At 32.3% G+C, this 18,522-nt stretch overlaps 1 protein-coding gene across 2 annotated transcripts in view; it reads left to right on the forward strand.

Moving 5' to 3' along the window:
- The window catches only part of FAM172A (family with sequence similarity 172 member A), a 352,017-nt gene that overhangs the window by 55,493 nt on the left and 278,002 nt on the right, over positions 1–18,522 (forward strand). The gene's annotated exons all lie outside the window — the stretch shown is intronic.

Genomic DNA, 18,522 nt, shown 5'->3' on the forward strand with positions numbered 1-18,522 from the left:
AATAAGCTATGGAATGTTTGCTTATTTGTCTTGATTTTCTTAAAATCTTTTTTTAAATATTGCATTTTAGCTAGATCAAGGGAGGTGATTTGTGGAATGATTTTGTATTAATTGGTTTTATTATGCATCAGGGTTATTGAATATATAATGATTAGCTCCTTTTAAAAGTTTATATTAGAGGTTTAGATCAGAGTGAAATAGTTTGAATTTTGGGTTCTCAGGGTCTTGTTATCCATACTTCTTAGGAATTATGGAATTCTGAGTAGCAACATAGAAAAGAAATAATGACAGTGATAGTAGATTATCAACATATTGGTCCATTTATTGAAAGCAGGTGCAAGCTGGGTTTTTTTTTTAAGGATGCTCCTTTTGAACTATACTTGTTGATATTACATTGTTTTCTATATAAATGCTTTATTCTAAATAATTTCCTTTTTGTTTTTTTATTTTATATTTTATTTTTCAAATACAGTTGACACTCAATATTATTTTACTTTCAGACATACAGCATACTGATTAGACACGTATATAATTTATAAAGTGATCCCCTAATAAATCTAGTACTCACCTGGCACTATACTTAATTATTACTATATTATTGACTATGTTCTCTATTCTGTACTTTACATCCCGGTGACTATTTTGTAACTACCAATTTGTACTTTTTAATCCCTTCACCTTTTTCACCTAGCTCCCCAACGCCCACTCCCATCTGGCAACCATCAGTTTGTTCTCTGTATCTATGACTCGGTTTCCGTTTTATTTGTTTATTTTGTTCTTTAGATTGCACATGTAAGTGAAATCTTATGGTATTTGTCTTTCTCTGTCTGACTTATTTCACTTAGCATGATGCCCTCTAGGTCCATTCAGGTTGTTGCAAATAATAAGATTTCATTCTTTTTTATGGATGAGTAATTTTCTATTGTATATATGTACCACATCTTCTTTATCCAATTGTTTGTTGATGGGCCCTTAGGTTGCTTCCATATCTTGGCTATTGTAAATAATGATGCAATGAATATAGGAGTGCATATATTTTTTAGAATTAGTGTTTTGGATGTCTTCCGATAAGTAGAACTGGAATTGCTGCATCATGAAGTAGTTCTAATTTTAATTTTTTGAGGAACCTCCAAACTTTTCCATAGTGGCTGCAGCAATTTACAACCCTACCAATGCACAAGTGTTCTCTTTTCTCCTCATCCTTGCCAAATTGATTGCATTTTTATATATCAAAGCGAACTATCATAAAGAGAAATTAAGAAAATAATTCCATTTACAACTGCATTAAAAAAAAAAAAACCTAGAATAAACTTAACCACGGAGATGAAAGACCTGTACTCTGAAAATCATAAGACACTGAAGAAAGAAGTTGAAAAAGATATAAAAAAATGGAAGCATGTACTATTCTCATGACTGGGAAGAATTAACTGTTAAAATGTCCTACTACCCAAAACAATCTATAGATTTAATGCAACCTCTATCAAAATAGTATTCTTTATTAATATTCTAGATAATTTGAGGATAGACAAACTTTTTGAATGTGAACATAAGTATTTGCCAATATTCTCTGAAAGAGTCATGTTTCTTGGGATTAAGAATTTCTAAAGACAAATTAATTGTGGGTGCATAATAGTCAATACGTGATCCTGACATTTCTTTCTAGAAATCAAATTAGTTTATTCTCAACATGCAAGTTTTCACAACCTTGTTAAAATGAGTTTATTCTCTGAACTTGTACAGAAAATTACATATTGCTAAAATGTTATCAAAAGACCTTTTAAAAAGTGCCAAGAAATGAATTATATATTTAGTTTTATTCTTAATACTAGCAGCAGGAAGAGCACATTGTGAGCTAAATTGGTTAATTGAAGTTGGAATCGGTACTACCTTTATACATAGATCATATACCAGAAGATAATTAATTAAGAACTACATTAAGACATGCACAGAGTGGCGAAAATTTTAAGTCACCCAACATGCACATTTCCAGCTGGGGTTAAACAAGATGATACTCTGCCTTTTTGTTTTAACTTTTGTAATGTAAACAAGTGTCCATTTCACAAATTATTTGTGACATGTTTTTTTTTGTTGTTTTTTTTTTTTTTGTATTTTTGTGCTGTGATATGCCTTATAGAGAAAATACCTGTGTTCGGTGGGCTTTGTGCAGGCATGAGTTATAGTGCTATTGGGCATGAGTTCATTGGTAATGAATCAATATGTAAGTAACGTGACTATAAACAGAAACACATAAAACAAGTTTATATATTAATCTGTTGATGATAATGTTGTTACCAAAGGCTTGCAGGAATCTGTATTTTAATTTTACCTAATTCACTATTCATGGACAAATTATAGAACATAACTTCCATGAATGATGAGAATTAATTGGATAGTCTCAGCCCCATAGCTTGTCTTTTCATCCTTTCAACAGGTCTAGCTTATCTTTTTTTTTTTTTCTTTTTATGAATCATGTTTTTGATGTAAAATCTAAGGACTCTGCCTAGTCCTACATCCTGAGTATTTTCTTCCATGGTTTTTTTTTTTTCTAAAAATTTTATAGTTTTACACTTCAGATTTTGAATTAAGTTTTGTATAAGGTGTGAGACTTAGGTTGAGGTTCATTTTTTTTGCCTAGAGATATTCAGTTACTCCAACACCATTTGTTGAAAAGACTATCGTTCTTCTATTGAACTACTTTTGCACCTTTCTCAAAATTTACATCGACATATATCTGTATGTCTACTTTTGAGTTTTCTATTCTGTTGCATTGATCTGTATGTCTGTCATTCTGCCAGTACCACATTATTTGGATGCTGTAGCTATATAAACCTTGAAATTGGGTAAACTGATCATTCCCACTTTATTTTTCTTTTTCAAAGTTATTTTATCTGCTCTAGTTCATTTACCTCTTCATATATATTTACAAATAATCTTGTCTCTATCTAAAAAAAATCTTGCTTGGACTTAAGTAGAAATCGCATTTACCTACTTACCAATTGGTGGAAAATCAACATCTTTATTATATTGAGTCTTACATGATCACAGTATGTCTTGCCTTTCTTTATATTTTTGATTTCTTTCATCAGTTTTTTATACTTTTCAGCATACAAGTTTTGTACACATTTTGTTAATTTTACACCTGAGTATTTCATTTGTTTGAGTGGTTGTAAATGGTACAATATATTTTATTTTAGCATTTGTATTTTCATATGCTATACATATAAGCACGATTGATTTTTGTAAGTTTATCTTGTATCTTGTGTTCCTTGCTGCACTCACTTATTTGTACTAGAATTTTACTTTTTCTTGCTAGATTCTTCGGGATTTTCTTTGTAAACAAACATGTTGTCAGCAAATAGGGACAGTTTTATTTCTACCTTTCCGATTTGTGTATCTTTAATTTCCTATCTTGTGTTATTGCACCAGCCAAAACTTTCAGTACTGAGTTTAATAAGATGTTGAAAGCGCAAATCTTTGCTTTGTTCCCAGTCTTAGGAAGAAAGAAGTTAGTCTTTTACCATTAAATATAATGTTAGCTATAGATTTTTTGTGGACGCTTTATATCAAGTTGATTAATGTAATTGAATTAATGACCACATTTCAATTTGAAAAAGAAGTATTTATTTTTGCTTTTGAATTCGATCTATTTTTTTGGCTTATTTGTCATGGTGCCGGCAGCTGGAATTTGTGTACAGTTATTAACATAAAATAATTTAAGTGCCATAAAAACAGTATTCAAACAAGTATGGAGTAAAAAATTTACCATTGTTGATACTAAAGAAACAGTGGAGAATGTTATTTTATATGTCCAGGTCTGCTTCTCCCACCCCCATTTCTGCCTGATTCCTTAGAAATCTTTCTTTGGACTTCCTACTATAATTGGGGATTCCTTATCTTCTTGTGTACCCACTTTATGAACATATATTTAGGATTAATGATATGCTGGACCAGGTCTGGGTGCTTACTTCTTTTAAAGTATATTAGCTTTCCGATTCCCTTATACATCAGAATTTTACAAGTAATTTCTTTCAGTTTAGTCACAAAATGGAATTTCATGGTTTTAAAAGAGTTGACATAGATAAAAGAAAATAGGAACATTTTCTGGGCAGCACAAGGGCTTCTTTCTGTGAAATGGTTTGAATATTTTTGATATAAGGGACTCTGTTATTTAATAAAGTTACAATAAAATGCATTGATCAATAGATTACTACTCCATTGCTCATTAGATTAGTAAACAACCAATGCCCTGTGAATGGATTCACTCAATTCAAACATTTGATCTGCCCTTTCTAACCCTTGATAGCACTCCAAGGTTTGCTGCTACGTGTGAGAATGCAAGATAAGCCTAAAACTTGGATTCTTTCTGAAGGTATAATGAGCTACCACCCCAGCCATTTGGCACATCACCCATGTTATTTTAGAAAAAAAAAAAAAAAAAAAAAGCCTTTCAGTGGAATGGGATTATTTTACTTTAGCAGTTTTCTATGTTATAAAGTTTAATTGCAAGTTTAAATGAACAGAAGTAAATTTGTGCCCATATGGCATTAAAGTATGTTAACTTTAGGGGAGAGAAATAATATGAATAATGCTTAGAGATGTTTTTCTGTGCCAGAAACAAAAGCATAACATTCTTAAAATTGTATTTTCACTGAAATCTACCTGTCTAAGAAAAGAATAATATGTTTTATGTTATTTTTTTTTTTTCTTTTCTTGGATCATGAGCAGTTCTAAAAGTAGACTAGAATTTGTAGCCTAGTAATGGTTTTACAAGCATTACAGTAACTGGGCAAATAATCTATTGTAAATTTCCTACATGTCTATTGATGTCATTAAACACAAGCATATTGTATTTCAGAATCATTTAGTCATCTTCACTGTTACTGACAGTTGGTGCATTAGTTCATGTTAAATGGAATATCTCTTTAAACTCTTCTTGGCATTTCCTAGATTAGATGAATTATGAATTTGATTATTAAAATTAACCTTTTATGTTCATCTGGTATGTTGTTCTGAGCCAATGTCCTTTTGTACTAAATCTTTATCTTTCTGTGCTCTGGAAGAAAAATCTTTTCAGGTAGGTATTTAATGCAAAGTATATTTTGCATGAAATGTAGTTTGCAATATATGCAGTTTGTTTTTACATGCAAATATTTTACAAATATATCTTACATGAGCCAGAAGAAGGATGGATTTGTTCTAAGTTCATATATCTTTTTATTTATTTCTTCCTTTCCTCAACATTGATTAGGATTTTAGAAATATTAGAAATGAAAATTAGGGTAAATTCTACTATTACCAATAAAGATAAACTATATTTGACTTCCAAAATATATGCTAATTGATACCCCCTCCCCTGCCGCCATCACATCCCTATCTCAATACTCTCTAGGTTTTAAGAACATTTTGTTAAATTAGTTAAAGGGAAAAGATTCTAAAAACTCATGCTTGGCTATTATGTCATAGGCAGATGGGACTTCTCATTACACTCTTTATTTTATTCCTCTTCATGAATTTGTCAGTTTTGTGGATTCTTTTTTTTTTTTTTCTGATTTTTAAAGAAGAGACTGCACAAATTGTTCCTTGAACTTTTTCCTTTGGGGATGCACTTATGCATCCACACACATCCATATTCATATGTGTTGTATGTGTATAGACACATATACCACTGGGTATCTCTTTTTGGGTGTTTGTGAACTGTTTGAACGGAACAGAGGGATTCTGATTATTTCGTAATGTGATATTGATTTTAGAAACAATTATGGAACTTAATTTATTCAGAGTGAGTATTTGAGGTCAAATAACACTATTCAAAATTTTATGGAATACCTCAACAAAAACTATTTTAAGTCATTGACAATATAAGTTGATTTTAAAATATTTTCCAGAGAAGAGAGTTATGTTTGTTCATTTTTACAAGTGAAATAGCCTTAGGCAGAGGTTAACTGACTGCATGAGGGTCTCAAATTTTGAATTAGAAAATCATATATTTCAAGGATATTGAACTACTTTTACAGGAGTAACTTTTTCTAGAAGATAGAGCAGCTGTAACTTGAAGGAAGGAAGACCAGTTTGTGAAAACATTTACAGGCATTAGGTTTTCCAAACCTAGGATTAAATGTGGGTTTTGATTGCTAAGAAATATGTAGATTATATTATGTGAAAAGATTGTGCATACTTTTTATCTTTGCTTAGAGTACTAAAATATCTTGTTGAATACCAAATAACTAGTTGAAGCTATACTGAGGTTCTTAAAAAACATATTCAGGGTTCATCTGTACTTAGCTCCTGGAACAATTGTCTTCATGCTATGCCAATGTTAAAATCAACTAAAGGACACAACCAGTGTATCAGATAAAAAAATTGTTTGCTAAATCCTAATTTTGGTGAGCTAGACATGTTTTGAACCCTGACAACAAGTTGCTCAAACAACTTCTGTTTAGTAATATCTATTTGGTAGCGATATTAAAGAAAAAGATAGCATATTCTCAGCTGGGAAGTGAAAACATCTGGCAGTCTACCTAGCACACAGAAACTAGAAATGAAAGAATAAGTCAGGAATTGTATAGTTTGTGAAGTAATAGTTATCCTATTTATTTGTTTACTTTTTCTTATCTTTTCTGAGAGTAGATACCTGTCTTATTCTTTATTCCCCCAGTGCCTGGATCAATGACTGGCACATAGCAGCTTCTCAAGAAACATTTGTCGATTGAGTAAACTATCTGACAGAGAGCAAGAATTAGGCTTCACATTGAGTAATGCTATATTTATCGCCATAATCAGGATAGAAGGTTTTATGTAGAGGGTTATGAATATTTTGTGTGCTTTCAAACAGGATATTACTAAATATCTCAGAGTATAACTATTTCTTTAAAAATAATAACAAATTTACGTGTTTGTAAGTGAGGAACCTTTTCAAGGCATCATTTGCTTGAATAAAAAAGAGAGGTTAAACAGAAAAAGTTAATTTTAGGAAAACATTTTCTTTTTAAGGTCATAATATATATAACATTGGAAGTCAATGCTTATAGAACAGTTGAAGTAGATCTCTGAATGCAGAATGATCTTTATTTGAGACATTATAGGGACCAGTGCAAGAATTCTGACTTGGATTTTTGAACTAGTGAGAATTTATTTGAGGCACCTCAGTAGCACAAAGCAATCCCATAAATTTTAGAACCAGTTAAACATTCTAGCTGTCTTCATTTTCATACAAGCTTTAGTCCGTAAACAATGCACTTCTTCTAAGTTTAAAAAGGTTGCTGCTCATTGTTCTACTTTTTTTATAAAGATATCTGTCTATATTTACTATGTCATTTTAAAAATAGTGTATATCTGTGGGGAAACCGTTGTTCATTTATTGTTTCTGAGGACAGAAACTTATTTAATACCTAGACAGTATATTCATGTATGCATGTTTGTATATGTACATTTAGGTAGGTAGATATAGATATAAGGATATAGGTAATATGTTACTAGATTTAAACTTTCACATCTTTTCGAATTAGTGATAGTTTCTGAATAGTGTCAAAAGTGATGTTGGCTAACAGTCTTAGTCAAAAAATATCCTTGTAATTGGCAGAGAATAGACTTATTCTCCACATATTTAATAATTCTTAAAGCACTATGTATCTATTTGGGAAAAAGCATTTGGAAGAAAATGAAGAAGGGACCATAGCTTCTGTGACATTGTCTTCAAATCACTACATACCCAACTTCTCCAGAAGTTTCTTTTAGTCCCAACAAATCTTTCATGTTTGTAATGATATGGGACAGGGCTATGAAATTATATATATACACACATACATATACACACACTTAACATGATCTCTACCCTCTTGACAAACTTTTTTTTCCATTTCCACCCCTGACCTATGGATGTTACCCTTTCCTCGTGGCTCCACCTGGGGCACAAACCCAGGACCTTCATGCAGGTAAAGCAGACGTGCTAACCACTACACTATGGCGCTATCTCCCCTTTTGAAAAACTTTTAAGTGCACAATACAGTATCATTAACCATAGGCACTATGTTGTTTAGCAGATCTCTAGAACTAAATTTATCTTACATAACCGAAACTATGTACCCATTGAATAGCAACTTCCCATTTCCCCCTCCCCCAGCCCCTGACAACTACCATTTTACTCTGTTTCTCTGAGTTTCACTGTTCTAGATACTTCATATAAATAGAATCATCAGTATTTCTCCTTTTGTGACTGGCTTATTTCACTTAGTATAATATCCTCCATTTTCATACATGTTGTTACATATGGCAGAATTTCCTCCTTTTAAAGGCTTAGTAATATTCCATCGTATGTATGTACCACATTTTCTTTAGCTATTTATCCAGTGATGGACATTTGGGTTCTTTCCATGTCTTGGCTATTGTGGTAATGCTACACTGAATATGGGTGTGCAGGTATCTCTTTGAGATCCGAATTTTCGTTCTTTTGGATATGTACCCAGGATAGGGCTGCAGGCTTATATGGTAATTCTATTTTTAACTTTTTTAGGAACCTTCATACAGTTTTTCCATAGTAGCTGTACTATTTTACATTCCCACCAGCAATGTACAAGGTTTCCAATTTCTTGAACTACTGTGATTATCACCCAGCGATGCACTCTTGGTGTACATATATTCAATATGCACCCTGCCTCAGGTGGCCCATGCTTATTATTTTGCTTTAATCCTTTTGAAATAATTTATAAAGGTGATTTACTAGTATCAGTAGTAAAAATATACTTAAAAACTGGTTTTCTTTTTTTAAAGCTTTTAAAATATGCATTATCTCATCTGATTAATATAGATAGGCCTGTATGGTCATTCTCTTCTTAAATTCTTACTGGGAATTTTCTAAGAACTTATCGTACATTTTAAATTTGAACTTTGTTATCAAAACTAGTCTCTCTGCAAAATGGCAAGCCACTTGCATTGTGAAAGAATTTGGAAGTTCTTATTAAAATAGCTTTGTAATTCATACTTTTTGAAGATAGACTTCCACTAACATTTTTATGTCATTGCATTTATAGGATTGAGCAAAAGATTTTATAGTAGATGGCGTGAATATTTTACTTTAAGTCTGCTATGCAAAAGAACAACAACAAAAAATGTGTGGGGAATTCTGTTATGAGCTGGCAAGTCTGTGGATTTAATTTGAATTCACTGAAGAGAGTGGACTTCGTAGATTTACAGTTAATGAGCCATTTTTCTTAAAGTATTCTGTCACTGTGGGATTGCATAAGTTAGAACTGACAGTTGGAAACGTGCTGAGATAAGGAAACTGAAAAACAGCTGTCTCTCTGGGCAAACGCTACCAGCTGGTGAGGCTCGCCAAAGCAAAATATTTTATATAATAGAATAGCTTTCAGATATCACTGAAGTTGTGTATTATATATTTAAGGTAATTTTTTTGTTTGCTTGCTTTCATCAAGGCAAGATAGTAAGATATTTTTTCAGTTTAAGAAGTTTCGTACTTTAATGACAACTAATCTCTAGCACATATTCATTAAACTCTAATATATACATGTCTTTAGAGTTTACCTTTCGAAATTGTGTGGGGACCTTTGGAAAGGTGTTTTTGTTTTTATATGGATAGTAGAAGTAGAAACAATTTTTCTCCGGTTAGGTGTTTTCTAGAATGAAATCCATTTTTTAAATGCCTTAAGTCGTTTTAGAAATGAATCGTTATAGTCTCATATACCGGAAAAAGATTTATAGCTCTGAATCTTAATTTAAAATTTGGTGATTCCCTTTCTTTTGATATTGTCAGATTGGCTTGATAAAAATCATCCTTTAAGTTGTAAACATCTATTTTATCTAAGGAAACTATTCTGTTTTTTGGCATAATAGTGTTTATTGAATTTCTATAATGCCTGTATTCTGAGGTCCTTTAATTTAATTTTTGTACATGGAGAACCTTATAATTAATGTTTGTGCAAAAAGAAACAAGCAAACAGTGTGTATTACAGTCTTCCATAGAAGTTTATCCATTCACTCATAAGAAAAACGTTAGCTAAAAGTAATAAATCTAACTGAATATATTGTATATTTGTTAGTAATACAATTTACATCCTCTTTGGGCTTATTAACTAGACCTTTTTGTTTTACTTTTTACTGATGGTTGCTATCAGGTTTACAATATGCATCTTAAACTTATCACAGTTTATCTTCAGTAAAATTATGCCATTTCACATACAACATTAAAGCCTTATAACATTGTAGTTCCATTTCTCCCTAAACCAGGATTTCCATCTGGAATAATTTACTTTAGCATAAAGAACACTGCATAATATTTCTAGTACCAGTCTGTTAACAATTAATTTTTTTTGGCTTTTGTTTGTCTGGAAAGGTCTTTGTTTTACCTTCATTTTTTGATGGATATTTTCAGTGTATGTAGAATTTCAGGTATGGGATATTTTTTTTTTTTTCTTGGATTACTTTAAAGATGTTTCCTCATTTTTTCTGGTTTGTAGTATTTTTCATGATAAATTAGTGGTATTTTTTTTTTCTTTGATCCATTCTGTGCATATGTTGTTTCCTCTGGCTGCTTTTGAGACTTTCTCTTTGTCACTGGTTTCCTGCCATTTGATTATGAATGTACTTTGAGTTTCTTCTTTTCATATTTATCTTCTTTATTGAGCTTCTTGGACATGTGGATTTATAGTTTTTCAAATCTAGAAATTATCTATCATTTTTTCAAATATTTTTCTTCCCCTCCTCACTTCCTGTACATGTATGTCATTGTCACACAGGTCACTGAGGCACTGTTCATTTTTTCAATTTTTTTCTCTTTCATTTCGGATAGCTTTTGTTGCTTTATCTTCCCTTTCTCTGATCTATTCTTCTGCAGTGTTTAATCTGATATTAAACCTATCCACTGAATTTCTTATTTCAGATATTGTGTTTTTCAGTTCTGAGTAGTTCCATTTTGGGTTGTTTTAAATTCGTTTCTTTTATTGTATTTATATTTTCCTTTATATCCTTGAACATTTTTATAATAGTTGGCTTAATGCACTTATCTCCTAGTTTTATCTCTATCATTTCTACATCTGTTTTTACTCACGATTTCTCATTATGGATCACATTTTCCTGTTTGTATGAATGTCTATAGTAATTTGTACTGGATAGTGGACATTACAAATATTATATTGGTGAGTGTCTGAATATCATTGCCTCCCTTTAAACAATGATGAACTTGTTTTGGCAGCAGTTAAGTTTACTGTGGAACAGCTTGATCATTTGTAGATTTGTGATTTGTTTTAAAGCTTTGCTAAGATAGATCTAGATAGTAGCTATTGTTTTAGGAATAGTTTACCTCTTTTCGGAGGCATGATTTTTGTCAGGGGTTGAATACTCTGATTATTCAGTGAAGCCTTTCTGACTGATTTGAGCTTGAATATCTCTGAACCCTGTATAAGCTCTTGGAATTGTTCACCTTTAAACCTTCCGGTATTTTTTTTCTTTTTCTTTTTTTTGTCTCAGTAGTTTTCTTAGTCTTGCCTCTGGAAAGTTTCTTCCTGAACATACAACTTAATTAAAGACTTTTAAAGGAACTCCTAAGTAGAATTCACAGAGCTCTTTTTCCGCATAACTCCCTTATCTTTGGTATTGTGCCCCGCAATTGCCAGTTGCCTCCGTTTTCCTGAACACCAGTCTCTTTCTCCTCAACTCATTGAGGCCACTGGTTTCTGCTTGGGTTCCTCCTCCATGGCCACAGTCCAGAAATTGCCTGTAGGTAGAAAGCCCAGGTGATTATGGAGTTCATTTTCTTTGTTACTTCTCTTAAGGATCACAGATCTATATTATCTTTTTTCTACTCTCTGAAAACAGTTTAATATATTTTATACATTGTCTATTTGTTTATAGGAAGAAGGCAAATCTAAATACTAGTATAGTCATGTGCCACAAAACAACATTTTGGTCAGCAATAGATTGCATATATGACAATGGTCCTATAAGGTTACAATGAGGCTGAAAATTCCTATCATCTAGTAATGTCTTCTCTGTCCATAAGCTCATAGCAGAACACATTGCTCTTGTGTTCATGGTGATGGTGGTGTAAACAAACCTACTGCACTGCCCGCCATACGAAAGTATAGCACATACAATTGTATACAGTACATAATACTTGATAACAATGACAAATAACTATGTTACTGATTTATGTATTTACTACACTATACTTATTATCATTAGTGTTGAGTGTACTCTTTTGAGTTATTGAAAAAAATGTACTGTAAAACATGCTATGTTATGCCAGCAGCAGCCTCACACTTCTCGTGTTTACCTTGTCTCTTGATTACACCTTTTTTTCTTGTTCTTGATTTAATCTTGTGTGGTTGTGTACAGTAGCATGTTGTACAGGCTTACAGCCTAAGAGCAGCAGGCTATATCATGTAGCCTAGGTATGTAGTAAGCTATACCACTTAGGTTTGTGTATGTAAGTATACTCTATGATTTTCACATAACAATGAAATCACCTAATGATACATTTCTCAGAACATATCCCCATCATTAAGCAGTGCATGACTGTAATTCCACTCTGGATAGCTGGAAGCTAAAAATACAACAATTCGTTTCTTTTTTTTCTTTCTTTTTTTCTTTTTTTTTTTTTTTTTTTGCTTATAATGTAGTGGAAACAAGAGAATTGGAGGAAACTTCTCTTCCTCTCCCTCAGTGGGAGTGGCTATGAAAGAGTAATTCTTGACTTAATAAGATAGCCAATCATAGTAGTGCTTCCCAGTAGAATCCACACTATTATGTTCAATAAAATTGTCTTCTTTTCTAGCTCAAGAAAGACTTTCTTGTTAAATTGATAAAACTCTCCATGTGGAAAGGTAAAAAGAGAGTGACGAATATAGCATCTTTTTTTCCTGCCATCACTGTAGGTAATAGTCCTTACCTTGATTTGAAAGAAGATAGAGACAAAGTGTTAATCTGTAATACAGTCGTTGATATTATCTGTTTCACAAATTCAGATGGCATAGCAAAGGCTAGAGTTTATCAGTGTACTCACTCTCTATGTAAGTGTTTTTCCTTAGAGTAAATCATTTATAGGAAATTTAATATTTGCATGTATGATGTCTAATTTATAGCTTGTTTCTTTTTCTCATTTACTAATATCTATTATTAAACCTTTTATTTTCTCGTATTTGTCTACCTTAGATGTGTGCACTATAATGTGTTTCCTTGAGTATGTTAATAAAATTCAATACAGAGTCATTCAAACATGTGTTTGCCTTTGAGATAATTTTTATAAATGTTTACTTTAACAGAGTGAGAAGAGGAAAAGATCATGAAAAATTAGTGAAATTCTTTACTCAGATGTCCAACACAGTGATGGTGTTGTGATGAGTGCCGGAGTTCAGTAATCATGGGATCTTCATTCTTCTTGGTTTTGAAACACAGATATTGATATTATAAACATGAAAAATTGGACTCTAGTGTTTCATTCCAAATTATCTGTGTATACCCAATATTAAAACTAAAGTCATATAAATTTATATAGCCAGGAAATTAATCAAAGTAGTGCTTTTTATAGTGTACATCTTAGAAAAGATCCTGGTCAGACTGTTTTTTTCTTTTGGGCCAGGGCAGGATATAGAAAGGCTCTGCAGGTTCCAGGTGATGCTGCTTAGGCCTGGTATTTCTTAATCCAGGGGCATAGGATTTAGGTACAGGGTCTGTGAACCCCAATGGGATAATAATTACATCTTTATTTTTACTAACTGATAACCTGAATCTCTTTTAATTATAAATGTAGGCATAAAAAATAGTAGCATTAGTAGTCTTTTGACTTTGTCACAGGTAGAAATCAGTGATGTTTTTATATGATATAATAGTTCTGGATATACCTAAAATACATTAATAAGGAAGGGCACACATTACGATATATCACATATTTGGTTTTTAAAAAATATTGGACAACTTGACTCCAGTGTAATTGGTTTCCTTTGTAATCTTATATATTTTATTAATGTTTTTTTTTTAAAAAAAACATTCTAAGAACAGTCTATTGACTTCATCACTATGAGCAAATTAAGAATGCCTAGTTTAGTCTTTGGCCATGCTACCCTAAATAAGCCCAATCTCATCTGATCTCAGAAGCTAAGCAGGGTCAGGCTTGGTTAGTACTTGGGAGACCATCTAGGAAGACCAGGTGCTGCAGGCATAAAAAGTAAAAAATAAGGGCTTATAAACTGACAAGGTTCTTGCAATCTGTGAGGTCAACCAAGGGTTCCCTCGCCTAAAAAATTAAAAAAAAAAAAAAAAAAAAAAGCCTAGCTTAAGCAATTAAAATGACTCTTTACTTTACCTACCTTGAACATTCTCTTTTGTTTCTGTTCTTGCCTGCTGGTATTAGATTAATAATAACCCTTTAATTTCAGTTTTACATTCCTCTCTCCTTTGACATTTTTATTTATGGACTTCGTAACGTGGAAAATGAATATATCACATGAGTTCAGAAAATATATTCTGGACTCCCAGGGAGGGGGATTGCCTAGGTTTGAATTCAGACTCTGTGGCTTATTTAGCTGTGTGACCATGGGTGGATCATCTAACCTTTCAAATGCTTTGGTTTCCTACTTTATAGGGTTATTACAAAAATTAAAGATTTATTAAAGGGACTTATGTCAGTATGAGTGCTATTCTGTTTGCTCTTATTATTACTGTTGTTTATTTTAAAAAAATTTTGTTGCCATTACATGAATTAGGCCTTAGACAGTCAGCCCAAGACAAATAGATATATAGTTGCTTCTCTTCCAAAAGCTTAAATTCTAGCAGCAAAGATAGACCTTGGGAAAGACATTAGTAATCCAAGTGTCAGCAAGGAGGAATACAGAATTCTTAACTATGTCTTGAGGATAGGCTGGATGCCAGGCAAAGAAGATGTTAAGAGTGGATAAGTAAAGAATGAGATGAGCATTCCAGGCAATGCAAGATCATTTGCAAAGGCTCTGAGATGAAAAAGATCCTGATACATGTGAAAATTTAAAGGAAAGTCAGTATGGCTGCACAATACAGATAATGAAGAAAGAGTGGTATGGGATGAAATTTGAGAAGTAGGCAGAGGCCAGATCTGGTAAGGCCTTGCTGAATTTAAGGATTGAGGCCTTATAGCACTGGGAAGCTATTAGATTTGTATTTTTAGAGGAGTATATGTCTGCCATCAGGAGATACTGATCCAAAGGAAGATCTGCCACAGATATAGCAGAAGGAGGCTACAGAAGCAATCCAAAGAAGAAATAATACCTGTTGATAGATTAGAATGGACTAGAATGGTGATAGTGGAAATAGAGAGATGTGGAGATTTCCAATATTAGCTTGAGGGACTTGATTGATTGTAAAGGACATATGTAAGAGGAATCATGACATTTAGGCTTGTGGCTTGAGAAATTTGGTTGACCATAGTGCCGTTTATGGAGCAGATGAAAACACACTGGAGGAGAAATAAGTTTGGACATATGTAGATTAATCCAGTTGGAACATATTGAATTTGAGGTGCCTGTGAAGTCAGTACGAGGAGATATCTGTAGTTAGTTGGATACATTTACAGTCTTGTATCTCTCTTAAGCTGTTTAAGAATCTGGTTATTGGGAATAAAGGATGGCTTAAAATAAGGACTCTTCTTTAAAGTAGGTAAAAGGAAAATGTGAGAGCAAGTGATCTGAAACTTATATAAATGAAGGACAGCTGGGGATATAGACTAGCACTCCAGGGAATGCTAATGGAAAGTTGGAGAAATGAATTTTATTTCAAAGATACGCTGAAAAAGCACTTACTTCAAAAGACTTTAAAAGGTTATAATGTTCCCACTATGACTGAAGTATAAAAGGTTTTAAGGAGAAAAATAGGGATGAGATGGAGAAGATTTCAGTAAAATTTAAGTTGTAGTTCTGACTTAAGAGGACATACACCCAGTGTAAATCTTCTTTGGTTCTAATTAGACAACTCATTGCCATTCACAGCACAGTTTCTTTATGTAAGATGCTAGAGGACCCCTTTTAGGCTTAGCCAAACCGACATTGAATAATATTAAACCTTAATTATTAAGAAATTTTATATTTTTTTCTTCTGTCTTTCCCTGTGTTCCTCCCTTCATCTGTCTCACCCTCCTCTCCTACCTACCCTTCCTCCATCCCTTCTTGGAGGGAACTAGGACAGAATGTAGAATTTTGATAAATGGGACATTCAGAGGGAAATGTCTTATTCTTTTTTAAATAATTAGCTAACTTACAGGGTGAATCTTTATTTTACATGATTCTAAGTCCCATGGTAATAATTTTGCATAAATTTAATTTACATAGGATTTAATAAACAGTGCTTAAGGTTATATATGTTTTTCTTAGTGAATATTTTTGGAGAACATTAAATATTTTTTAAAATTTATTAAACTATGGTACATCCACACAGTGGAATGCTATGACTAATAAAAAAGAATAAAGAGCTCTTTGTTACTATGACAGTAGATCATCAGTATCAATTTTAAGATGATAAGGTAACAGTATATTTAGTCTGTTATAAGAAAGAGAATCTGATGATAAAAATACATTGTGCAACAACAGCATGTGGAGTATACTGTCTTTTTTAAGAAAGAGAGAAATAATAGATTTTTATTTGCTTATATCAGCCCTAAGAAACACTGGAAGGGTGTGTAAGAAACTAAATAGTAAGATTACCAATACGGAGAAGAGTGAAGGGCCACACAGTGGAGGACAGCGGTGGGAGTAAGACTTCTCGTTGTATATTGTGTTATGTTGTTTCATGTTTAAACTTGTGAATTTATTTTCAATACAAAAATTTATTTTGAATATTTTTAAATGTATTATTTATAGTTTTTTATAAACTGAAATACCATATGTTCACAAATGCTACCAATTCTTTTTCATTCATCATTCATGTATTGTTCATCTACAATGTGGTTGATGCTACAATAAAGTAGGATGTAGGTTCAGTAGGCAAATGAGAATGTGAGGTCATCATGGTGGAATGCTAAGTGTCATAAGAAAGGCACAAAGTCATTGGCAGGATCAATGAAAACTTCAGATAGGAAATAGCATTTGAATTGATTTTTGAGAAATTGGAGAAAAATGGGGGAAGTTAAAAGAATTTTAGGTGGAGGACGAACGTAGGCACAAACATGGCAAACTATACAGAACTCATTCCAGTGAGTCTTTGGTTTTGACAAGCAGTAATGGATGAAAATTATCCCCAAGAATAGCTGTGGTCTTCTTGTAACATTTAAAGAAATTAATGTTTTAATTAAACCACATGTTGTTTGTTATCTGCTACATTTCCATTAATATACTGTGGAAATAAACACAGTGTCAATACCACCTGAACTAAGAATATGTACAGTATGGGAAATTTTAAAATAACTTTATAAAATGTATATAATTTTACACTGAATGTTGCATAATTACAAGGAATCATATACATTACTGATATAATTTTTCCCTAAACCATTCGAAGGTAAAATTAGAACATTATGCTCTTTTACCACTGATACATTGGTATATATTTCCTAAGATCATTCTCTTCATAACTACAGTACAATTCAGAATCATGAAATTTTATATTGACTATTACCAGTCTACAAGCCATGTTTAAATTTTGCTGATTGTCATGTAATGTACTTAATAGCTGATATTCCTCAGGTCCAGGATTAAATTCAGGTTTCATATGTTACATTTAGTTGTCATGTCTCTTTATTCTCCTTTAGTCTGGAACCATTATTCCCTAGTCTTTCTTTCATTCACATTTCTTGACATTCACATTTTTTGAGGAGCATAGGACAGTTGTTGAATGATCCTCAACTTCTCTCTTTGTAGTTAATCAGTAATTTCAGGGAAGATACTTGAGACTATGTTCTTTAGGAAACTCCCACCTATTAATTTTAGCTTCTATTGATGATTTTCTAACTCCATCATTTCTTCTATATTCATTAGCTGGCATTCTGATATAAGAAAGAACTTCCTTTCCTCTTTCATTTTTACTTAATTTATGTCATTATGGACTCTTGGATTCTTATTTTAATGAATTTTATTGATTATAATCCATTGAAGTTATTATTTTGATGCTTAAACTGTCCCAGATTTAGTTTTATGTTCTTTTAACATTTATTCATCACTCTTTTAGTATTTTCTTATTTTTTGGCATACAAAAAAATTTTTTTTCATATTTACCTTGCATTTTCTGTGCTCCAGGCCCCGAATCAGGCCTTTTTCCTCAGATCCTTGGTTCTCTTTCTTCCACCTTCAAAACTAGCATCGGCCAGTCAAGACCTTCTCACTTTGCACCTTTCTGACACATTGTTCTTCCATAATCTTCCACTTTTAAGGATTTATGTAATTATCTTGGGCCCACCCATATTCCAGGATAATCTCCCCATCTCAGATTCTTAACATTAATCATATCTGCAAAGTCCCTTTACCATGTAATATTAACAGATTCCAGGAGTTAGGATGTGGACATCTTTGGGGAGTCATGTTTCTGCCTACCACAAACTAATACTAACTGGTGCCT

Source organism: Rousettus aegyptiacus, unplaced genomic scaffold, assembly GCF_014176215.1.
Source record: "Rousettus aegyptiacus isolate mRouAeg1 unplaced genomic scaffold, mRouAeg1.p scaffold_m13_p_8, whole genome shotgun sequence".
Taxonomy (NCBI): domain Eukaryota; kingdom Metazoa; phylum Chordata; class Mammalia; order Chiroptera; family Pteropodidae; genus Rousettus; species Rousettus aegyptiacus.